At 36.1% G+C, this 27,087-nt stretch overlaps 1 protein-coding gene across 11 annotated transcripts in view; it reads right to left on the bottom strand.

Annotated features, from left to right (window-relative positions):
* The window catches only part of LOC131426980 (innexin shaking-B), a 1,311,753-nt gene that overhangs the window by 626,604 nt on the left and 658,062 nt on the right, over window positions 1–27,087 (bottom strand). The window lies entirely within an intron of this gene.

Genomic DNA, 27,087 nt, shown 5'->3' with positions numbered 1-27,087 from the left:
CATTAGATATAACATGAGATATTCACGATCAAAAACTTATCCCTCTCTCAGAGGGTAAATTTTGAAAAGGCGCCCCATAGTAAAGTAAGTCGTATTCACGACAAAAAACCCATATCACAACTTAGAATCAACCGGTCGGTTGGCCTCCTCTCACCTTTCAGATATGGTCTCAAATTTTCACGATGTTCAGTGGAAAAAGAAAATACATCATCAACTGAATCCCAAATTATGTACAGTACCTGTTCACTTTCATTTATTTTATCCCGATGGAAATTAATTGTTCGGCTGGTCGTTGATTCCCGCAGACTTCGTAGAACTTCGTTCGTGTTGGAGACCCAGTTCCTTATATCGAAACCGCCTTAAAATGAATCTGTCTCACCTCGTTTTTACGTCGAACTGCTTCGACAACTGAATCAGCAGTGTCAAAGTCAAAGTGCTTCATTTAGAATTTTAACAACCTTTTGCTCATATTGTGGCACTCCTGGTGGACGGATTTGGAAGTTCTTGGCGCCCACGTAATAGTAACAAAACCAAAAATTAAATCTCTAATATCAATGACATCACCTGCAACAACAATAAATTTATTCAACCTTCACCGTCGGTTATACAAACTGCCTTACCTTCGGACAAAGATGTACTGGCGTATTCAATTTTTTGGACAACTGTCAGAATTACCTCAACATTTGTAAACATCAAAAAGGGCGAAACAATCAACCCGTATCGGAAAACCCCAGCTGAAAGCAGCAAAAATAAATCTACAGTCCAACACCCTGAAAACTACATCGCCGAACCATCACCAATCGGAGTCAACTGCACTGGCGCAATTTCGTTCGACAGTACGAATGACAGTCAATTCGAACTGCGGCTACCTATTTTGCGACTGACTGAACAGTCTTCAAATGGCGACGGTCGGTTTTTGAAAGCTAGACTTCGCGACCGAAAAATTTTCTACATCGTGTAACTATATCTAGCATACGTGAAGGACCAGTCATCCAACGTGTGCATTGACGGACAAACTTCAACAAGTATAAAAATGCTGCTCGTCTCCGAAGGACTACCAGTATCACCTGAATATTTCCTGTGCATCTTCACTGAAGTATATCAAGAATATGGACTTAAACCGGACGAAGCCGTAGCAGACCTCGACGCATATCGAAACTATCTGTCCAGTGAGCGGAACCGTCGCTGCGTCGGGGGTCGAATAATTTTCGGAATAAATGACGCCCTTCGACGAAAAAATAGACCCAGGAATTAGTAATGTAAATATGAAAAATTCTACTTCTTCGCCTCTTAAACAAAATGTGACCGAAATTCTGGTATATTGCCAAAATTTCAATCGCATGAAAAGCCCAGACAAAAAGAAAGAAATTCATCCTCTTTTGAAGTAATTCTAGGAACTGAAACTACCTGGGATGAAGGTATCAGAAGCGAAGAAGTATTTGGAAATAACTTTAATGTAATTCGGCACAATCGAAATTTATCTCTTTGTCTGAAAAAATCTGGAGGTTGAGTCCTCATAGCTATTAGCTCCAGCTTTACTTCTGCAGAAAATATTACTCCTAAATATAAAGAATTTGAACATGTATGGACAAAAGCTCAATATCGGGTGAAGTTAATATTTTCTGCTCCGTTTACTTTCCTACCGAAAATTCAAACAAATCATCTTTTGAATTATTCTTTCAATCTTTAGATACAGTCATTTCTAATAAGGAACCTGAAGTAAAGCTTCATATTTTTTCCAACCAACATCACGCGGACTCTATTTCTGACATTGAAAATTAATCCATTTTACTTCCAGTCGTAGGAGAAAACTAAACATTGCGTTACTTTTTCGACAAATTTCTAATTTTGGCCTGCATCAAGTAAACTCCGTAATAAATCGACAAAATGCATATTTGTTAGAACTTCTTTTCACAAATTGCTCAGAAGACTTTTGTGTGAATGCATCAAACCTGCCATTATGGAACAATGAAGCATTTCACACCGCAGTCCCTACGACTTAGAGTATGAGAAAATGCCTGAACACAATAAAATTGACTTTGAAGAAGTCAAGCGTAGACTAAGTATAATTAATTGGCGAAATGTATTGAGTATAGAAGGAAATGTCAACGACGATGTAGATAAATTTTATCAAATTGTAAACAAAATATTAGCAAAAACTTTACCGAAGAAAAGAAGAAGAAAAAATAATAATAGCAAATTACCTGTATGGTTCAATTCGCAATTGAAACATCTGAAAAATAGAAAGCAAAAAGCACACAAAACTAATAAACAAGAAAAAAGTGACACATAGCCTTCTCCAAAATTACATCAAGCATGCATGCAATCGACTCAAAATAGCCCTAAACGCAGCACATGAAGAATATAAACGCAAAATTGAAAACGAAATAAGGACTTGTCCTAAGAATTTTTTTAACTACACGAAAACTAAACTAAAAAGCAATAATTTTCCATCTCATATGCATCTCGACGGACATGTAGGAAGAAATAGTACAGAAATCTGCAAACAATTTGCAAACTTTTTTCAGGAAGTATGTACATCGTATTCAGAAACTGACCATGACCGTGAATACTTCTCTTTCATACCTACATTTTCCAACTCCATCTCTGTAAACTATCTATCAGAACATGACATTTCGACAGCACTGAAAAACTTAGACGCCTCAAAAGGGCCTAGACCTGACAGTATACCACCAATATTCTTAAAAAATCTTGCTGAAGAACTTACACTACCACTACAACTACTTTTTGGCTTATCACTTGATAAATGTACTTTTCTTAAAGCATGGAAATCTTCCTTTCTTGTACCAATATTTAAATCTGGTGCAAAATCTAACATTCGGAACTACCGTGGAATAGCCATTATCTCATGAATTCCAAAATTATTTGAAAAAATTGTAAACGAATAACTTTTTCAACAACTGAATAACGTAATAACTAACAAGCAGCATGGCTTTTTCAAAGGCCACTCAACTAGAACAAATCTCCTTGAATTTGTGACATTCACTCTGAACGCAACGGACTTTGGTAACCACGTAGAAACTCTTTACACCGACTTTAGCAAAGCTTTCGACCGTACTGACACACCATTACTTCTATACAAACTACAAAAATATGGCATAGAACATAGCCTTATGGAGCGGCTTGAACCATACTTTACGAATCGTGTACAAGTAGTTCGCTTCCAAAATCATAAACTCTGAACCAATTAATGTAACATGTAACACAAATATCAACGACGCTGTAATATTTCAGAACGAAATGAGTCTATTCCACATTTGGTGCTGCAAAAGTCTACTCCAACTCAATGTAAAAAAATGCAACTCAATAACTTTTATTAAGAAAACCGAAACCCATTCTGTAGACATATTTTTAGAAAATCAAATAGTAGAAAAAAGTAAAATTGTACGAGATTTAGGTGTAAAGATTACACCTAAATTTCGTACAATTTTACTTTCTTCTACTGTTAGTTTGGAGTCCAAGATGGACTCACGGTCATGGTTTTTTACTTATGTTCCCAATGCCGTCGTCAATGAGGAGTGCAGATGAAACTATGCAGCTGATACTTCAACGTACTATTAGGTGTACAACTTTGCTTCCTCCGTTTTTTTTCCAAAATTTAAAGCTTTATTGCGAAAAAGTGCTTACAGATGTATTATTCAAAGTCTTGTCCGTCGCTAGCGACAACTTTCTCCCATCTTTCCGGAAATTTTCGGATCCCGGCTCGAAAAAAGGAGTCCTTTTTTGACGCTATCCATGACGCAATCCATTTTTCCAACTCTTCGAAGGATTGAAAATGTTGATCTGCCAGGCCGTGTGCCATCGAACGGAATAGGTGGAAGTCAGAAGGGGCGACATCTGGGGTATACGGCGGGTGGGGCAAGACTTCCCATTTCAGCGTTTCCAGGTACTTTTTGGCCACTTTTGCGACGTGAGGCCGAGCATTATCGTGTTGGAGGATGACTTTGCCACGTCACTCTTGATACTTTGGCCGCTTTTCTTTAAGCGCGCGACTAAGGCGCATCAGTTGCATTTTGTAGCGATTTCCTGTGATGGTTTCACCCGGTTTTAAGAGCTCGTAGTAAATTGTTATTCATCTTTGAAGGTTTTTTCTCTTCCACCATCATGTTTTTCTTCGACATCGATATCACCATTTTAAAAACGTTGAAACCACTCCCGACACGTTGTTTTTCTCAGAGCAGCATCACCGTAAGTTTCTGAAAGCATTCGGTGCACTTCAGTTGCATTTTTTTTTTCGAATTGTAACAGAAAAGTTAAACTTCCCGCAAATGGCGAGAATTGGGCACATAAACAGACATTTTCGAGCGTGAATAATACGAAAACAAGAACAACTGTCACTGAAACGGCGAAGACAATTCGTTAGCCACTGTACACACTCACTTTAAAGGCATTATCATCTATGTATTTTAACCAGCCTCAGCCGGTACAGCCACCTATTGGAAAACGGCGAAGCAAAGTTGTACACCTGATACTTCTGCCTTGAAGTTGATTAGTACCCTAACGGATACTATGCAAGTTTTTTAAGCATGTATTCTAATTCTTATGCAAGACCCTGTTACAATTATCGTTTTGCGCTGCGTGATCAAGTTGGTTCCGAACGTTCTATTAACGATAGCGCTCTGTTGAACTGATGAACTTATGCCAATAGATATAACCACCAGCACCATAGACATCGCACTGTTCCTCCATCCCCACCACTTCAGGGATCAGAAATCAGAACAAATTGGCTCAAATGGTACATTCCCCTTGATATTTGAAGATTTGTGCCCTGCCATCAATTTGTTTTTAGCATCATTTTCCCGATATATAAGAGGGTGGGATAGAAGGGAAATGGTAAGGTTTGGACTAGATGGGGAAAATGACGACACAAAAACACAAAAAGCAGAAGTTAATTCTGCACCCCTAAGGGATGCTGAACAATCTGCTGGTGTGAAAAGTGTTAAGTGGCAGCAGAAGTAAATTCTGAACCTCTACGAGGTCCCGAACAGTCTGCTGTAAAACCTATTTAGGTTTGTTACTATGTGCGTTTTTTCTGATGCACGATACGTGCATAGATTTTCTGAAAACCATAGTTGAGACGAAGTTTTAATTTCTAATGAAGAAAAACATGCGTTTTCCCGCAGTTACCGGACTCGCCTTGAGTATCTTCCATCGATTAAACAAAATCTTCGAATCTAATGCGATCTAAAGTAAAAGAAAGATAAAAGTCCGTTTCAACGGAACGCAGCTGAACTCACTACTACTTTAATCCTAATTAAGTAATTCCAAATTCGCCTATGACAGTGAATTTGTACGCAATTATATTCAAGATATGGATGAGTGTGACAAACTGTCCAAATCTGCACACACCGATAAAAGATACACTTGAAGTGTTAAGTGGAAGTAGTAAATTATACACACAGCGGTGCTAAACGTTCGAGACATGTCAGCAAGCCTGCAGCTCAAATAAAAAGCCCAAACCAACCCCCCCCCCCCCTACCAAAGGCTGTGATAAACCACAGAACATTCAATACCACAGAGGTCACTGTGCAAAAATGACCTCTGATTTGCATTCAATGCACTGTCCTCACACCCAAGGGAAAAAGGAAACGACCAGGAAAGACAATTTAAGCAGCACTGCTAAGCGCTGGCTTACCGCGCAGATTCCGTGCATGGCGCCAAGTAGTATAGGGATATAATTTAAATCCAGCGATCACACAGCGATAGATCATGTGAAGATGAGCTAGAATGCTATTAACACATATAGAGAGTGCCCAAACAAGAAAGTTTGAAATTTTACTATCGTACCAGTATTGTCCAGTACTATAGTTTTACACAACCAATTGCGATTTAAAGGCAACCGATGGGTGTGTATTTTGCCTCTGTCACATATCTAAGTACCCAAAGGCACCGAACGTTATGTGAAGATAGAGTGCAAAAACATTTATTTCTCCGCAGTGACACACATAGGAAGAATAAACTTACCTGAATGGTATGAGTTCATATCAAACCTGATACTAGCAAAAGTGCTAGTGAAAACCTCATGATCCGTCACAGCAGTGAGTGTGCCTCACGCTGCTTCTGCACCATGAAGGCATTCGAACTCCAACACGGAATATTATATGCCGGTGTGTGACCGGCACTAGAATAAAAACACAAACACAGGCTTGCGAAACGCAATGATCGACATGACCATGGCGATAAAAGACCAGCAGCCATCAATTTTGACTGGATGGCACTTCAAATTATGCTATTTCTAGCCACTAAAATGCTTTTCATGCATCATTATAGGTGTAACTATCCTCTAAAAACATTGAAACTACACTACAGCTTCCACTCGCGCAGTTTTCACTATTTAAACCGCCTTTTTCGGAGGGTGTTTGTCGTGCTGTGTCCACTATTCGATCACTCACACGTAAACCAAAAAGTGGAGTTTATTAGTTATTTTTCCAATGCCGGGAATCGTCAATGAGGAGTGTAGATGAAACTATGCAGCTGATACTTCAACGTAATACTTCTGCCTTGAAGTTGATTGGTACCCTAACGGATACTATGTAAGTTTTTTGAAGCATGTATTCTAATTCTTATGCAAGACCCTGTTACAATCATCGTTTTGCGCTGCGTGATCAAGTTGGTTCCGAACGTTCTATTAACGATAGCGCTCCGTTCAACTGATGAACTTATGCCAATAGATATCGCCACTAGCACCATAGGCATCGGCACTGTTCCTCCATCCCCACCACTTACTGCAACCACCAATATCTGCAATACCAGTACCGCTCCACGAACACCGCTGACTTCTTCAACACTGCCACCAGTACTCCCAACAACCCGCTCAAGTAGACCAATTTTTTTGTCACCTCCGTCCGCCACTACGAAACCTGCATTCACTGAGAATCAACATCAATCCACTACCACTGCTGTTACTGTAACTTCTACGAATTACATCCAACCAGCTGGTACTACGAACACCACCGCTTCGTTTGGAAATGCTTTCACTTCAACTGCTAGCAGACCCTTCATTCCTATTCACGGTGACAATGGATCAAATGACATCGGATATACCGCACGAAACAACCAAACGACTCCTGTTTTGCAACACTATATCATTCCGACGCAATCAAATTTGAACGTTACTCCAGCGAACACGACACAGGTACCGATGAAAATTTCTAAACAACCAATAGTATCAGTTTTATCCAACATTCCATACGTAGGACCTATTCAGTTTAAAATGACTATAAATAGCAAGAATCAGATAAACAATAACTTAGCACCTACCCCGTGACCCACTAGGAATACCTCATCACTGGCTAAAAGGCAGAAAACTGCCCTTCAGCTTGCCTTCCCACACGTCCGATCTTGAGTACGAACAGCAATATAAATTGCTAGTATTTAACAAAGTTTCTACCAAGGGAGTCTGAAGACAATATTATAAGTTATGTACAGTATCAAACAAATTGTGATCGTAGACAAATCCTGTGCTTCAAACTTTTTTTTTTTTTTTTAATAACTATTTATTGGAATATGAGTTAAAATTAAATTATTAAGATTTAAACTGGGTGTTCAGCCACAAGTGGTGACTTTTCAGCCCTGTTATATATATATATATATATATATATATATATATATATATATATATATATATATATATATATATATATATATATATATATATATATATATATATATATATATATATATATATATATATATATATATATATATATATATATATATATATATATATATATATATATGATTTGGTTATTACCATGAAGACATCATTTGCTTCCGCAATTCTGAGATTTTTGTGTAGGGAAAATTCTAAACCTACTTGTATTGTGTAATGGGGAAAAGGAACTTATATACTAACTTACTAACTAATACCGAGAGCGAATCGATTCAATTGAAGATTGCATCGATTTTTGTCGGAATTTGCTTATAATATTATGTGACATTACATCTAATGGTTCTATATATGTGAGTCTGTGTAACTCATTTGTACTAAACCAGGGAGGACGCTTCAAAATCATTTCCAGAATTTTGTTCTGAATCCTTTGAAGCGTTTTCTTCCTGGTGGAACAACAACTCGACCAAATTGGTACTGCATAAAGCATGGCTGGTCTGAAAATTTGTTTATAAATTAACAATTTGTTTTTTAGACAGAGCTTAGAATTTCTGTTTATAAGAGGATATAAACATTTAATATATTTATTACACTTTGATGAGTAGTTGAATGTTCATGACGAAATCCAAACTGCTCTGGTAAAAAAATTGAATTCTTATTTATATGAGACATCATTCTCAACAAGATCATTTTTTCAAAAAGTTTACTGATAGAAGAAAGTAAGCTAATTGGTCGATAACTTGATGTTTCTGCTGGGTTTTTATCAGGTTTGAGGATAGGAATTACTTTAGCGTTTTTCCATCTTTTTGGGAAGTAAGCTAATGAAAAACACTTGTTGAAAATTTTAACCAGGAGTCTCAAGGCAACATCGGGAAGATTTTTAATAAGAATATTAAAAATTCCATCATTACCAGGAGCCTTCATGTTTTTGAGTTTCCTAATAATTGATTTAATTTCATCAAAATTCGTCTCAATAATGTCATCGTGTGATAACACTTGGGTTGAAATATGATCATATTTCAGTGAGACTTCATTTTCAATAGGACTCACAACGTTTAAATTAAAATTGTGGACACTCTCGAACTGCTGAGCTAGCTTTTGAGCTTTTTCACCATTTGTAAGAAGTATTTGATTTCCTTCCTTGAGAGCAGGAATTGGTTTCTGAGGTTTCTTAAGAACCTTAGAAAGTTTCCAGAAAGGTTTAGAATATGGTTTAATTTGTTCAACTTCTTTAGCGAAATTTTCATTTCGCAAAAGAGTAAATCTATGTTTAATTTCTTTTTGTAAATCCTTAACTATGTTTTTCATAGCAGGATCACGAGAACGTTGATATTGTCGTCGACGAACATTCTTCAACCGAATGAGCAGTTGAAGATTGTCATCAATGATAGGAGAATTTAATTTAGTTTGAGCTTTGGGAACTGAAAGATTTCTAGCTTCGATAATGTAATGATTCAAATTATCAATTGCTGAGTCGATGTCCGCAGAATTTTCTAAAATAGTTTCATGATCCACATGATTTTCAATGTGAGATCTGTAATCCAACCAATTAGCTCTATGATAGTTGAAAATAGAACTAATTGGATTAATTATAGCTTCGTTGGAAAGTCTGAATGTTACAGGAAGATGATCTGAGTCAAAATCAGCATGAGTAATCGGTTCACTACAAATGTGACTTTGATCTGTTAGAACCAAATCAATTGTAGACGGGTTTTTCACTGAAGAGAAACAAGTCGGATTACTAGGATGAAGAACTGTAAAGTAACCAGCTGAGAGTTGATTATGAAGTATTTTACCATTACTGTTATTTTGCCTACAATTCCACTGGACATGCTTAGCATTTAAGTCCCCTATTACGAAAAATTTCGATCGATATCTTGTAAGTTTTTGCAAATCGCCTTTAAAGAAATTTAATTGTTCGCCGGTGCATTGGAATGGCAAATATGCTCCAGCGATGAAATAAATTCCATGAATGGTTTCAACTTCGATTCCCAAGCTTTCAATAACTTTAGTATTGAAAGAAGGTAAAATTCGATGTTTAATTTGCCGTTGGACAAAAATGGCAACTCCACCACCCATTCCAGTAAACCTGTCAAATCGATGAACCACATAATGTGGATTACTTTTCAATTTTACATTTGCACGGAACGACCGAAATCAGCATTTTCGCGAAAAATTTAGTTGATTTGCTGATTTTAGTTAGTTATTTTTTGAGACAACTAAAAAAATCTTACTTTTGCTGATTTAGATTTTTTATTCTCATTCCCTTAATAATACTAAATTTTTGTTGAAATGACTATTTTTTTTAGTTGAATTCACAAATTAAACGTACTGTCATTTCTTAGCTAAGGCACACTTCATATCCAGTCAACTAATTTTTTAGTTGAATTAAAGAAATATAATGTTGTTTTCAACCAATATGAATGGTTGAATTGGCTTCTGCAATCTGCAGCTATATGGCGCCCTGTCACCGAAACGGTAACACCTTAATGACTACTAGCCACTAGATGGCACACTACTGCCGAAAAAAATTCAGACGCGGTTGTCTTTTCTATATTGGCAGGTATAAATACGATGTTGTGTTGGAGAAAAAGACATAAACGAAACGTAAACATCTTTTTGAATTTTTTTTCTTCTAAATCACTGTTTCTTCATTCTCACTGAAAACTTTGAGCACTCGGAAAACAAAAACTGAATACAAATAGTACACCGGACGGCGCAGCTCGGAAGGTTTGAAGATACAAAAAAACTTCATCACAATTAGAGTGAAACATTCGAAATTCACATCACTGCTCCGCGTAAAAACATTATTACGCACAATCGCTTCAAGTGCGCACAAATTCTGAATAAATACACTTTCCACTAACAGTTTACGTCATTTTTACATATCGGTTTAGAAAATTATATAGGGATATATCGTAACACATGCGAAAAACATCTAAACAATTTGCGAGCAGTTTCAACAAGACTGTCCCTTTTAGCTTTTTAATGGATTGTTTTGCTTTGACACTGCTGTCCTTCAGTAATGACGGTGATAGATAAATAGAATCAAAGTTTCTGATTTTAATAACGAAATTAGTTGCCAATGACAATTTCGTGTTGGATTGAAATATTGCTGGTTTGTGTCCAGAATATTTGCCAACTAAACACATTCTCTAAAAATAAGAGTTTTTTTCAGCACAGTAAATTCTACATTTTAACTAATTTTATAGTTATTTTGGAAATTTTGTTGTTAGAATCAACTAATTCAAAAACAGTAATACGAATTAGGCGCAGAGCTAATTTCGGTCGTTCCGTGTGGTTTAAGAAAAGTTTCTGTCACAATGGCAATATGAATTTTGTGAACTTTGAGAAAATTATAAAATTCATCTTCACTCGATTTCAAAGATCGAGCATTCCAATTTAAAATATTCAAATAATTATTTAACATCACTGTTAAATTTTAAATTCATTATAATATTATTTGCAAATTTCCATCCGATTTGAAATGCTTCAAAAAGTGATGAAGTCGAATTCATTTGGATGATCATTTGAAAAAGTTGATCTTGTAGGTAGATCATTTTATTTTCAGTTATATCGCCTAAATCGACTTCATTTAAAGAAGCGAATGGCATTGAAGGAATATTTGTAGGTAGACTGCCATTAGAAGAAGATGATTTGGCCGGTCTACCTATTAATAAATTGTTTTCGTTAGAAGAAGAATTGCAAGGCGGTCCTGTGTTTTGATTATTTACATTAGAAGAGATAGATGATAGATTTCTACCTAATATACCAGCATAACTGACATTAGAAGAAGACGATGACGAGGTCGATCTACCTGTCAATAAATTGTTTTCGTTAGAAGACGAATTAGCAGGCGTACCTGTTTTTTGTTTCGAAGAAATCAGTGCCTTAAAAGAATTAGGCGTGGCATTTGTAACGGTTTTTTGATTTTCAGGTATGTTCTGTAAATTTAAGGTCGTTGATTTGACTTGTTGTCGAAGCGAACGAGAGTTTAAAATTTTTTCCCTGACAGGACATTTCAAATAATTGGATTTATGATTTCCATTGCAATTTGAACATGAAAATTTATCAGTGGTTTCATTCATTGGACAAACGTCTTTCGAATGCAATTTACCACAATTCAATCACCGTATATCCATATGACAATTTTTGGTTCCATGACCGAAGCCTTGGCAACGACGACATTGCGTTAAGTTTGCAATACGATTATGCCGTTTATAATGTTCCCAATGAATTTTAATATGGGAAATGAAACGTACTTTTTCTAAAGTTTTCAAATTGTTTACATCACTTCGATTGAAGTGTATTAGGTAAAGTTCATGGGAAATTCCAGAGTGTGGTTTAGAAGTACCATTCGCTCTTTTTTTCATAAGTATTACTTGGGAAGAGGCAAAACCAAGCAATTCTTTTAGTTCATTTTTAATTTCATCAATACTTTGATCATTTGATAATCCTTTCAAGACAGCCTTGAAGGGTCTGTCTGATTTTATATCATATGAATAAAATTTATGAAGTTTTTCGGACAAATATCGAATAAGACGTTCGTAATCTTCCAATCCATCCACCAAGACTCGACATTCTCCTCTTCGTCCGATTTGAAATGAGACTTTTACTTCCGGGAGAAAAGTAAAAAGCTCAGTACGGAATGCTTTGAAGTCGGAAATCATCACCGTCACTGGTGGCATAGATTGATGTTTCTTCCCAGAACGACAAGCGTCCATTTTGGGAATTTTTGAAGAATTTTCTTCTATGTCGCTACAATCGGATTCAGGGAGAATCTCGTAAATATTGTTAGACGGCATAGGATCAGCGGAAGGGAAATCCGTCCGTTGTCTTTTATTTTTACGTTCAGATTCTATAAGATCGTGAATGTTATTAGAAAAATGTTGAATAACGGATTGTGATTTATTCCGTATTGAATTATTTTTAGCCTTAGGCTTGTTGCCTTTCCGGTTGGACGCAGGCATTTTTGAAATTAATGAAATTTTGAATTAAATTAACTAGGCTAAATTAGTCTTCTATTAGACTCCTAGCTAGCCTTAAAAAAGGCTGATTAATTTCTTAGTCACTCTAATATCACTCTTTGTATCACTTAGTCACTCTAATATCACTCTTTGTATCACTTAGTCACTTAGTTAGTGATTCAGGTAGCCTTGAAAAAGACTGAAGCCTTGAATCAATGAAACTCTAGGTAGCCAGAAAAAAATTCCAGGAGCCAAGAGCTATACGCGTGCGGTGCGAACGACTGTTCAACACCGACGATGTGCTTCAAACTTGTTAGCCAATATCAGGATAGACCTTTATCATTCACCTCTTTTAAACTAAGTGTTCCAGAAGCTTTCGAATATGAAATCACGGCTCCGACGTTTTGGCATAGTGGTGTGACAATTACCTCTTTTTTAGAACGCAGCCCCGAACAGAGTACTCAGTTAAGCACACGTTTAATGTCTCAACGACTGCAAAACTCGTACAGCAGCAGCGTTCAAAATCAGTCTTCTCGAACGTGTCTAAAGACTGTCCAAGAAAGTATGGACGCAACCAAAAACCGCTGCCATTTCGCAATGGTTCAGAATCTGTCAATTTTTTTGGTTGTGCAGTTGTTTATTTGTTTTCATTCGTTTTTGCCTTTCTCATATAGAAAGGTTATGCAATCACTTGAAAAACCGACTAGTGAAAATTGGCCCGGAGGGCCAAGTGTCATATACCATTCGACTAAGTTCATCGAGCTGAGCAATGTCTGTGTGTGTGTATGTGTGTATGTATGTGTGTGTGTGTATGTGTCAAATAATCTCAATATGTTTCTCGGAGATGGCTGAACCGATTTTGACAAATTTGGATTCAAATGAAACGTCTCGTGGTCAAATACGGAATTCCTGAATTTCATCCGGATCCGACTTCCGGTTCCGGAATTATAGGGTAAAGTGTGTTCAATATTGTACACCGTCACTTAAACCACACAAATCGATAGTCATTATCAGTAGGCAACAAACCGACAAACCGATTCCGACTATCCTGGTTCCCGGTTTCCGGTTCCGGAAGTACCGGAAATAGTGGTCATATATACCAAAATGGATCTCACTCACTTTTCTCAGCGATGGTTTGACCGATTTCCACAAACTTAGATTCAAATGAAAGGTCGCGTCGTCCCAACCGGAATTCCTGAATTTCATCCGGATCCGACTTCCGGTTCCGGAATTATAGGGTAAAATGTGTTCAATATTGTACACCGTCACTTAAACCGGCGAAACAAAAAACGTAAAAAAATTTCTAAACTGGTCTCAAAACCACACAAATCGAAAGTCATTATCAGTAGGCAACTAAACAAACCGATTCCGGCTATCCTGGTTCCCGGTATCCGGTTCCGGAAGTACCGGAAATAGTGGTCATATATACGAAAATAGATCTCACTCACTTTTCTCAGCGATGGTTTGACCACTTTCCACAAACTTAGATTCAAATGAAAGGTCTCGTGGTCTCATACGGAATTCCTGAATTTCATCCGGATCCGACTTCCGGTTCCGGAATTATAGGGTAAAGTGTGTTCAATATTGTACACCGTCACTTAAAATATTTTCGGATACAACAAACATTTAAATCGTAATTTAGAGTGCGTACTAGATGAGTTTATGTGTCATGTTAGTTGGTGGTCGGTTCTTTGGTTTGTGGAAATGTGGATGACTCACGCAATCAAAGCATTGTTTTATTCTGTATGTTATACTAGTTAATGCAAAAACAATCTCTTGGTTTGTTTCATAAATCGAAGAGATAAATTTTGAATGGAATACCACAATATTATATGTACATGAGAAAGGCATCATTACACCACTAGGTGGATTAAAACAGTTTTTTTTACAATCGCATTGTGCATCATATTCTTTTTTTTTTCATTATCATATCTTTGTGCATCGTAAATTTTTGCCTTTCTCTAATAAAAGGTATTAGAATTGCTGGAAAAACCGACTTTCGAACGGAGCCTTGGAGAGCCATAGTGTTTTATACCATTCGACTCAGTTCGACGAAATCGGAAAATGTCTGATTTTAACAAACTTGGACTCGTTTGAAAGCTACTGTCGAGCCATTGATCATGTTCGAAGATCAAATGGCTGTGACTTTTTGTTCCGGAGATATGATTGTATAAGTGACGTAACCGACAAAAAGCGTTGTGTTTGAACGCGCTCAATTTTCTCAGAGATGGCTAAACCGATTTTAACAAACTTGGACTCGTTTGAAAGCTACTGTCGGGCCATTGATCAAGTTCGAAGATCAAATGGTTTTGACTTTTGGTTCCAGATATATGATGGTATATGTGACGTAACCGACAAAACACGTTGATTATTACCGCTCTTATATATAAGGGTGCCAAAATTTTGGGATCACCTCTATTTTCGTTAAGCTCTAGTGCTCAAATGTTTAATAGTTATATATATAATGGTGTCAAAATTTTGGGATCTCCTCTATTTTCGTTAAGCTCTAGTGCTCAAAAATTTAAGCACCTCGAAAAAAGCCTTCATGCAAAATTCGAGCTAAATCGGACATGCGTAAAGGGTGCTGCCCGGTGGTAAAGGTTTGACAAATTTCGATCATGAAAAAGCACCATAGTACATGAAATTTCCAAAATCGAAATTTTTTTTTGATGCCGAAACCCTTAAAACTGCATGAAACATCAAAATTACTTGTCATCCCTAAAAATTTTTTTTTTCGAAAAAATCAACTTTCTGGGACTTAGAAAAATTATGATATTTAATTCCCAAAAAGTCAATTTTTTCAAAAAAAAATTTTTTTCCAGTGAACTGAGAAAGCTTTTTTAGATTAGCATCACTGTTGTCATACAAATAAGCAACGCATATGTCAAGCACTAGTTTAAACACTGAAGCATGCTTTTGTGAACAACTCTAATCAATCTGAATCAATTGGTGTCAAAAATAGTATCCAAATTTATTTAATAAAAGTATTAAACATATTTTCATGGGACTGTTATGAAACAAGAGAAAGGCATTATCACACCACTAGGTGGATTAAGAAGGGTTTTTTTGAAATGCGTGGACTTTCAGCACAACAACGTCGAAAAATTGTGTACAAATGGTGCACTGAACGCGGACTGTCACTGAGAAAGAGAGCAAAAATGGAAGAAATAAGTGAAAATGCCGTACGAAATGCAATCAGGAAGTTCGGTGAGGATAACACCTTAGAGGATAAACCGAAAACGGGTCGAAAAAAGGTCCTGCTAACCCTCAGTTAAATAAACGTATACTGAAGACGTTCGAGCAAAAGAAGGAGGTTTCAGTTTCGGATGTGGACACTTCGAGGACAAATGTTCTTCGTGCTAAAGAACGTTCGAATCTTCGAACCTATAAGAAGCAGAAACAACCAAAACGTAGTCTGAAACAAGAAGCGTCGATCAGGCCGAGGGTTCGAAAGCTGTACAATACGATTCTTACTGGAAATTTGAACTACATAATCATGGACGACGAAACCTACGTGAAACTCGATTACAAATCCTTGCCGGGACCACAATATTCTACGGTGTGAGAAGGGCAAATGTTAAACCAGTCCGAGCTATCGAATGAAGTCGAAAAATTTGGTAAGAAAGCTATGGTCTGGCAAGCAATTCGTAGCTGCGGTAAGATTTCGAAACTCTTCATCACCACTGCTTCAATGAACAGCGAAATATACATCAAGGAATGTTTACAAAAACGACTTCTACCCATGATTCGAAGCCACAAGGATCCTGTTGTCTTCTGGCCAGATCTTGCTTCTTGCCACTACTCGAAATCAACGGTAGAATGGTATACTACCAAAAATGTCACTTTCGTCCCAAAAGACATGAATCCACCAAATTGCCCACAACTTCGACCAATTGAGGAATTTTGGGGATGAATGAAGGCACATCTTAGAAAACATGTCTCGGCAGCCGAACCCATTCAACAGTTTGATAAAGATTAAAAAAAAGTGTCAAAACTTGTCGCCAAGAAGTCTGTACGGAGTTTAATAAGAAACGTTCGCAAGAAGGTGCGCCAGCTAGTCTACAATGGCTATCTAACACTTGTGAATTATTTACAGCGAAATCAAAGTGCATCCATACTTTCTGAGACAGTCTTTACCTGTATGTCGGCAATCATGTTGGCATCATCCTCCACTCTTGATCACGATACCTGAATATACACCCATTGCCTTCGAAGTAGTTGCAGATTCTACTTAGTACGATTTCAAAAATGGGAATTATGATGCTATGAACCAGTTCTTATTCTCGTTCAACTGGGGGAGATTATTTTCTAAAAGTGATTGCAATTCCGTTGCCATATTATGGTCAAATATATTATCCTATTCTATTGAACAATTCGTACCCAAGAAAGTACTTCGCGCACCGGTGCACCCTCCATGGTCAAACAAAACTTTAAAACGCTATAAACGAGCCAAGCGATCGGCATTGAAAAAGTTTACAAATCGTCCCTAATACCAGCTGCAATCTTATTATCTGCACCTCAATAACCGCTACAAACGACTGAACAAAGTAGTATGTAATAATCACTTGCTTCACGTTCAAAATAATTTAAGTAATAACCCGAAAAGCTTGAGGAATCACGTAAACGAATAGAGGAAAGAGTCAGGACTACCAACTCACATGTTTCTAGGAGATGTCGAATCATCAACGCAACATGATATATGCAATCTCTTCCGAAAACACTTCTGCAGGGTTTCCTCTGACGAAACTCTATCTAATCATCAAATCTCTGAAGCTATTAACAATGTTCGGCACCGCTCTCCTATCGGCTCTCACCCTATCATACTTCTATGGTTGAGTTAGCGTGCGTCAAGCTGAAGTCATCTTCGAACGCTGGACCAGATGGTTTTCCTTCAATAGTGCTACAAAAGTGTTCGAGAAGCCTTTTAGTCCCACTCTCACTGCTATTCAACTCACCACTCACCTCAGGAACGTTTCCTGATATTTGGAAGAGTTAATATATCTTTCCAATATTCAAGAAAGGAAATAAATCAGACGCTTCCCAATATCGTGGGATTGCGACATTATGCGCAGGTTCCAAGTTACTCGAAATTATTGTCCTGGGCTGACATTATGCATCTCGAATCGAGTTGCTCGAAACGATTATTTTTGAAGTCGATTCGACTGAACTGAGGCATTACGTATCGCTATCGACCTCGTGATCAAGATCCCAACAATGTGGTACTAGATTTCGACTGACGCTGCTCGAACTGTCATAACATACATAGGTAAACAAACCCATATACATTGCAATCATGAAAAAATTAAACTGTGAATTATTGTTCGGGTATTATCGATTACATTTATTCAGTTCAAGTACTGAAAAGAAGCAAACTGTTTGTAATACTGCGGTTTTAAGTTGCCACGAAATTAACATGAACACATTTCTGAAATTTAAATCAAGAAACAGATTCGTTTCCACTCCATTTGAAAACGTAAAGAATTTTTTCATACGTGTTCTTGTACACAATTTATCGATGAACTTTTGAAATTATAATAAAAAAAATTCTGTGTTTTTCATGTATTGTTTCAAGTCTAATACAATTTACGTCATCCATATGTGTATTTTTAATCAAAGGATTTTAGGTTTTGCAGCTTTCTTTGTAGTATTTTATCATATTTATTAGGAAGTATTTCTTTAGCAACCCATTCTTTGTAGTATAGCACGAGATTTTGATGCTTTTGGCATATTCTAAATACTTTCAAGGTGTTTGGACAAATTTTTCAATTTACATTACATTATTTGCTCATTATTATCGAGTGAATAAGCTTTTTCCCACAATCCGTTTGAGCGACGTTTTCTGTTCACCAGGATTCAGAAATTTTATTACAAAATACAGTTACTGGGCATAGATTATTTTCGACTTACTTTTGTTATTTTAAATAAACACCACACAGCTTTCAATTAATATGCTTTTTAAACAGTTCGACTTGTACATAATATGCCAAACACACAAAATATTTGACGATATACGAAATTCAGCATGGTTTTATGCACAATCGTTCAACTTCAACAAATTTACTCTCCTACACATTTTTATCATCCGTTCTCTTGAAGCACATCTCCAAGTTGACACAATCTATACAGATTTCTCCGCAGCCTTCGACAAGATAAATCATAAAATAACAGTAGCTAAGCTCGATAGGCTTGGTTTCAATGGATCCTTACTGAACTGGCTCCATTCATTAATATAAAAATTAATGTCTGTAAAAATTAGAAACTGCTCGACGACACCCTTCGCCGTTAGCTCTGGAGTACCCCAGGGCAGTCATTTGGGACCATTTATATTTTTACTATACCTTAATGATCTCAAATTTTGCTTAAATTCTGTAAGCTGTCCTTTGCTGATGATTTCAGGCTATATCACCAGGTTAAATCTCAAAAAGATACAATATTTCTACAATCACAGCTTGATTCATTCGCCAATTGGTGTCAAATAAACAGAATGGCATTAAACGCCTCAATATGCTCTGTTATTTCCTTCTCTCGCAAACACTCGTTTATAAGATACGAATACAGCATTACGGGAAAAGTGCTGAAACGCGAATCATTTGTAAAGGACTTAGGAATTATTCTTGAAGCCAAGTTAAACTTAAAAACGTGCTTAATCCACCTAGCAGTGTGATAATACCTTTTTTATCAATCCGCATGTGTTTTTTGCATGAATATTCTTCGGTGTTTTAGTTCTCATGACATTCTTTTAATGACCGTCGCACAGTGGTTCGAATCAATAAAAACGTGGACATAAATCAGTAGCTGCCAAACCGTTCTTTTAATGCATATAGTTGCTTTGAAGAAATTATTTACAAATATATACCGCGTAATTTGATCCTATCATTAATTGTTCATGGCCTACTTTGACAAAAAATGTAACCATAATTTTTTTTTCTGAAGAGATAGAAATTGTTTTCTTCTACAAAGTTTTAGAACTATTAAAAATAATTTACTTTGTCAAATATACCAAAAGTCTAGGTCGCTCCGTTTCGGATATACCCCCTTTAAAATCAGTTTTTATTCATAAAATGTTTCGAGTTATTTTGTTATGCATACTTTGTTTGGAATAATTGTAGAATTTATAAAATCGCATATTTTTGTTGAAGATAGTGCATAGGTTTGTTGTTTCCTGGCAAAGTTATGCAACATTTTACCTTTATTATACTTAGGATAAAACCTTGCACCGAAGCGAAATATGCAACTTTATGCAGCTGATTTTTACAAAATTTGTAGGAAAAGATGTGCCCAATATCATAAAAAAAATCTAAGTGGAACTCGGTGGAACTTTTTTTTAGTTCTCTTCAAAGTTAGTTTTAATTACTGAATTATGGCAACCCCCTTAAAACTAGTTTTCTAGTCATAACTTGTTTCGTGTTATTTTTTCATGCATACTTCGTTTGGAATAATTGTAGAAAATATATAATTTCATAATTTTGTAGAAGCTAATGCATAAGTTTATTCTTTTCTGGAAAATTTATGCATATTTTTACCTTTTTGCCTTTCTCATATAGAAAGGTTATGCAATCACTTGAAAAATCGACTAGTGAAAATTGTCATATACCATTCGACTCAGTTCATCGAGCTGTGCAATGTCTGTGTGTGTGTGTATGTATGTGTGAAAAAAAAAACTGAGCAAGAAAAACTTCAAATGACTAGGTACGATTATTCAACTGACGATGAATTCCGGGAGCTTCACTTGAAAATGGCAGCAAAAGTCAAATGAATTAGAAGGGATATGGTGACGGTCAGCGGCCTTAAATTTCATTTTCATCTTATATTATTCGCTTGAAAATGAAATTTTACCGCACTGCTCTTGATACAATTATTTAACGAACGCAGTGTTCATTTCGAAGTTAATTGGTACAATATTTAATAAAATAATAATTTGAGCTTTCGAATATTCAATAATTTCTCATTTCATCGCTAAATTTATAATCGAAAATTGATCCTGTGATTGTCATGCTACGAACATTCATCAAACAAGATTAAGTAATATCATCAGACTAGCGGTGAAGCAGCTTATGGACAACCGCTCAAAACAGGTTTATTCTTTCCGATAATCCATTATTATTTACCATTCAGTCTTCAGTCTACAATAAAGCCGTACAAGGACAAAAAACAAGTCGCTTTAGGAAATTTGCGGAATCAATTGCAAGTATTCATCTTGGTCATCTCTGCTCCACCGTTCATCTCATATTTCGAAACAATTAGTTTAAGGTTCTACAAACAATCTCTTGGAAACAACCATTGTTGAAAAACGCAATGGCAGTTTCTCCACTATTGCTTGATATATCGAAGAAAACATCAGTTTATTCGGAAAAAAGGTGCCAAACAAATTGAGATTTCTGTTTTGAATTTCTGTTCGAAGACAGCGAAGAAAACTGCTTTTGCGTTTTGCAACAATGGCTGTTTTCCTGATATGGTAAATTGCCCCTGAAGAGGGATCTCCAATCTCTGTTCAATGCACTGACTCAAAGAATAAGATGGCGATCGGTGCATTCACTTAATTTTTCCGTAACAAAATCTTTTAACATATTCTTAATAATTTTGTATGATATTTATTTTTCGGGCAGAAGTAGATGTGTTGGATACGAATTCGTCGTAATTCGTTTATTTTAGGGTAAATCATCAGTGAAACAATGGGAAGAAACATCACCGTTTGACAAATCTGCTGTCGGGAAAGATAAATTTAAAAAAATATTTTAAGCGAGACGAGTTCGACGGGTCAGCTGGTATATATATATATATATATATATATATATATATATATATATATATATATATATATATATATATATATATATATATATATATATATATATATATATATATATATATATGTATATATATAGATATGTATATATGCATACATATATATATATATATATATATATATATATATATATATATATATATATATATATATATATATATATATATATATATATATATATATATATATATATATATATATATATATATATATATATATATATATATATATATATATATATATATATATATATATATATATATATATATATATATATATATATACATATATATACACATATGTATAATCACATATGTAAGGTCGTGAACGCCTTCTTAAAAAAATGTTTTAATCCTCCTAGTGGTGTACCTTTCTCATGTACATATAATATTGTGGTATTCTATTCAAAATTTTTCTCTTCGATTTTTGAATGAAACCAAGAGATTGTTCATAACATACAAAATAAAACAGTGCTTTGATTGCGTAGGTCATCCTTGAGAAAACGAAGTGTTTTCACTATTAAATGCACTTCCGGCACCGGAACCCGAGAACCGGTATAATCAAAGTCGGTTCGTACGGCCACCAACTAACATGACATACAAACTCAACTAGTACGCACTCTAAATTATGATTTAAATGTTTGTTGCATCCGAAAATATGCAGTAGTTTAAGACCATCCAATTGACCCTAAGATTGGAAATAACGGTTAAGAGTCCAGTTTATAACATTTTTTACGGTTTTTCCCGCAGATTAAGGGGCTGTCCAAAAAAGACGTCACGCTTTTTTTGATGATTTTTAACTCCCCCTCCCCCCTTTGTTACAAATTGTCACAGAAGCTAAGACCCCCCACCCCCCTATGTCACATGTCACGAATTCAAAATAAATAAAATTCATCTCAATACATTCTCAATATGAATGACAAACCATACAAATATGAGGGAAAAATCGATTTATTACAAGCTTACATTAGATTAAAAAATATCCCTGAAACTACAAAATCATCAAAATTATTTTATTAATATCAATTATATAAATTAACAAAAGTATTTGGTTAGAATTGATGAAACATTTAAATCATCTGTTTTATTCCTCCTAGGGGTACACAGATATATTATTGTTTTAGGTAAAGAATAATATTTCCTTAGTGTAGCATACATTGCTGAGAAAATAAAGAATAAAACCTCATCAAAACGAGATCACTGCCGAAGAATCTTTTCAAGATCAGTTGATCATTGAATTTTAAATCACATCGATCAATATCGGTACTGATCTTCCGTCACAAAATGGGTAGTGATTTTGAGCTAGAATAATTCTTGATTTATGTAAGTTCAATCAATGGATGATTCGGTAAGCTTTGATGTTGGTGGAGGAAAATCACATGTGATCAAGATAAGACATGACATGATCTACGTCTGAAATCGTTGATCTCCCGCCCTTTTTCAAATGGAGTACAATTGAATGAACTGCATCAGAATCAGATAAGAGAAATTCTTATGATATACTATTATCAATGCTAGAAAATCAAATTACTGCAAAAATTGTCAGTGCATAACTTAAGTTAAACCGTTTGAAGGCATCTTTTTCTTTTTTACTCATATTAGGCAAAATTTATTAATTTCGCTATTTTTCTCGCTCCTCCGCGCGATCACAACAGAGATGATTTCCTGCATCATTCATTTCCGAATTTACAAGAAGAAGCTTTGACATCAACAAATACACGTTAGCCTATAGAATGTAAACGTTTATTGTGGAGATTTTTTTCAGGAAATAGGGCAAAGCAGTAATATAATTAGGTGTTTCAAAAATGCGCTCATTTAAAATATTGGATGTCACATTCCAAAAACCTCCCCCCCTTCCCCCTGTCACAAAAGGTCACGTTTTATGAAACACCCCTCTCCCCCTTGCGGCGTGACGTCTTTTATGGACAGCCCATAAGTGATGGTGTACAATATTAAACCCACTTTACCCTATAACTCCGGAACCGGAAGTCGGATCCGGATTTTCATTCAGGAATTCCATATGGGATCAGAAGACCATTCATTTGAATCTAAGTTTGTGGAAATCGGTCAAACCATCGCTGAGAAAAATGAGTGAGATCCATTTCGGTATATATGCCCACTATTTCCGGTACTTCCGGAACCGGATACCGCGAACCAGGATAGCCGGAATCGGTTTGTTTAGTTGCCTACTGATAATGACTATCGATTTGTGTAGTTTTGAGAACAGTTTAGAAAACTTTTCACGTATTTTGTTTCGCCGGTTTAAGTGACGGTGTACAATATTGAACAAACTTTACCCTATAACTCCGGAACCGGAAGTCGGATCCGGATAAAATTCAGGAATTCCATATGGGACCAAAAACATTTCATTTGAATCTAAGTTTGTGGAAATAGGATAAACCATCGCTGTGAAAAGTGAGTGAGATCCATTTTGGTCTATAAGACCACTTTTTTCAGGACCTTCCGGAACCGGAAACCAGGAACTAGGATAGCCGGAATCGGTTTGTTTAGTTGCCTACTGATAATAGCTATCGATTTGTGTAGATTTGAGATAAGCCTACAAATTTTTTCACGTTTTTTGTTCCACCGGTTTAAGTGACGGTGTACAATATTTAACACACTTTACCCTATAACTCCGGAACCGGAAGTTTTATCCAAATGAAATTCAGGTATTTTGTACGGGATTGGAAGACCTTTCATTTGAATCTAAGATTGTGAAAATCGGTCAAACCATCGCTGGGAAGAGTGAGTGAGATCCATTTTGGTATATATGACCACTATTTCCGGTACTTCCGGAACCGGATACCGGAAACCGGGATAGCCGAAATCGGTTTGTTTAGTTGCCTACTGAAAATGACTATTGATTTGTGTAGTTTTGAGACCACTTTAGAAGATTTTTTACGTTTTTGTTTCGCCGGTTTATGTCACGGTGTACAACACACTGTACCCTATAACTCCGGAACCAGAAGTCGGATCCGGCTGGAATTCAGGAATTTTGTATAGGACCGAAAGACTTTTCATTTGAATTTAAGATTGTGGAAATTGGTAAAACCATCCCTGAGAAAAGTGAGTGAGATCCATTTTGGTATATATGACCACTATTTCTGGAACTTCCGGAAACCAGGATATCCGGAATCGGTTTGTTTAGTTGCCTACTGATAATGGCTATCGATTTGTGTAGTTTTGAGACCAGTTTAGAAAACTTTTCACGTATTTTGTTTCGCCGGTTTAAGTGACGGTGTACACTATTGAACACACTTTACCCTATAACTCCGGAACCGGAAGTCGGATCCGGATGAAATTCAGGAATTTCGTATGGGACCACAATACCTTTCATTTGAATCTATGTTTGTCAAAATCGGTTCAGCCATCTTCTAGAAAACCTAGTGAGATTATTTGACACACACACACACACAGACATTGCTCAGATCGATGAACTGAGTCGAATGGTATGTGACACTTGGCCCTCCGGGAAAATTTTCACTAGTTGGTTTTTCAAGTGATTGCATAACCTTTCTATATGAGAAAGGTAAAAACTGAAAATTTTGCTATAAAACTTCGTATAATTCAAAAAGTAAACATCTTCTTTCTTCTACAGTGGTACTACCCCAAATGAACTAAACACTGATCAACCTGAATTGCTGGAAACCATCCATAAATGACACACCAACATCAAAGTATTCCAACAAAGCATCCGAGTCTAGTATAGTCTCTTTCTCGTTACAATCTGGAGAACGTCGAGAACCCGGAAATGCAAAGTGTGTTGAAAAGATGCAAGCTATTGATGAATGATTTGTAATATCAAAATATGCTTAAAACCAATACAGTATAGGTCCCACCCTCCTGACACTCCTTTACTAACTCTAGGGGAGCAGCCGCCCCATAATACAGCTTCAAATCGTTTCCACCTAATAACAAGACAATCGGCCATGTTTTGCTAACGCAAATAAGGCCAATAAAAATTTAACTTTTAAAAAAGTAAATATCCGATCCCAAAACCATTCAATATCGTTATATTTGCAACTAGTTTGATCAAAATCGGTTCAGCCGTCTCTGAGATCTCGACCCTTTGTTGACAACACACATACAGACCCACACACATACACACGGACATATGCTCAGTTCGTCGAGCTGAATCGATTGGTATATCACATTCGGCTCTCCTGTCCTCGGAAGTTTTGATGTAGAACACATCTTTATTTTCTATATAGGGGTGCAAATTTGAAACTCAAGGAAAAATACACGTAGAAATGTGGTCAGGTTTTAAACACTCACAGCTCAGTATATTTTGTATCAATTATTAATATTATTTCATTGTTTGATTGGAAATATTTCTACTATTCGATTTGAAAGTATCAAGCCACGCATTTTCAATTATAAATGATTGAACTTTTGATTAATAGCGAGCAGTGTCCTATTTTGTCTGCTAAACATCTCTGGCATATCGGATTTCCCTGGCATAGAAGACTGTTTTGAAAGAGTAAGCGATATATCAAAGGGAAAGCATCGCTCTTATTGGTCAATCGATGCAAAAGCGAAGCTGTTGGAAGCACGCGAATTTATAAATAGAAGCAAAATTATAGCTAACGTTGCAGTCCTACGCGTAGCATGCTAGAGGTAGGTTGTTGCTAGACAGTAAGATAAAAAGTGCCATAAAACGATTTGAAGCTTTAATGGGTATGCTCTGTTCTTATGTCATGCAAGCTCGGATGAAATTCCATTTAATATCGTTTCGCCTGAGAAATTGACATCTACCCCACGGTAAATTTTGAGTGCTTAAGATTATTTTTAATTTATATAAGATGAACTCGATTGATAATGAGAAAAAGTTTATCGCTTCAACCGAAATCGCACAATGGTAAAGAAACTTAACGCTATAAAAAAATACCTGCAAAAAAAAATGCATGCAAAACTTGAACACAAGCTTGGCGAAGAGAAGCTTTAATATCAAAATCGTATCTGAGAGCGCTTCAGCTGCATTTTTTTGCGAATTGTAACAGAAAAGTAAAACTTCCCGCAAATGGCGAGAATTGGGCACATAAACAGACATTTTCGAGCGTGAATAATACGAAAACAAGAACAACTGTCACTTAAACGGCGATTACAATTCATTGGGCACTGTACACACTCACTTTAAAGGCATTATCATCTATGTATTTTGACCAGCCTCAGCCGGTACAGCCACCTATCGGAAAACGGCGGAATCAAAGTTGTACACCTGATAATTTCGTTGGCTATAAAACAAACAATTTTCGGTGTCGGTTCCTAATCAAGATCAATCTAGGAAGACTCTCGTGCAATAGCGGATTCAAAAGTGTGACGATTAATTGAACTGTTGAATTGTAGATCATTAGAAAATATGGTTGCCTTGTTCCACATCAATTTCTCAAACAACCCCATGGGGAAATAATCGAACGTGTTATGTATATACACAAATAACTTATCGTTAAGTGACGAGAAGTGAAACAAAACCTTGCATAAGACTATTTTATGAACCCAGTATTTTCCCTTAGTACCAAGATAGTTGTGTAATAAACTATTATCAAAACCGAGCAAGATTGCACTAGAAGAAAAACCATTTGAGGTAAATAAAATGAATGCAGTTTATATTTAAAAGTTTAGTTAGCATTTACAAAAAAATAAAAGAAAGCCTCCCTCCGCTATTCCCCACACGCCGTTCGCAAC

Source organism: Malaya genurostris, chromosome 2, assembly GCF_030247185.1.
Source record: "Malaya genurostris strain Urasoe2022 chromosome 2, Malgen_1.1, whole genome shotgun sequence".
Classification (NCBI taxonomy): Eukaryota; Metazoa; Arthropoda; class Insecta; order Diptera; family Culicidae; genus Malaya; species Malaya genurostris.
This window is presented reverse-complemented; position numbering and strand designations above follow the sequence as displayed.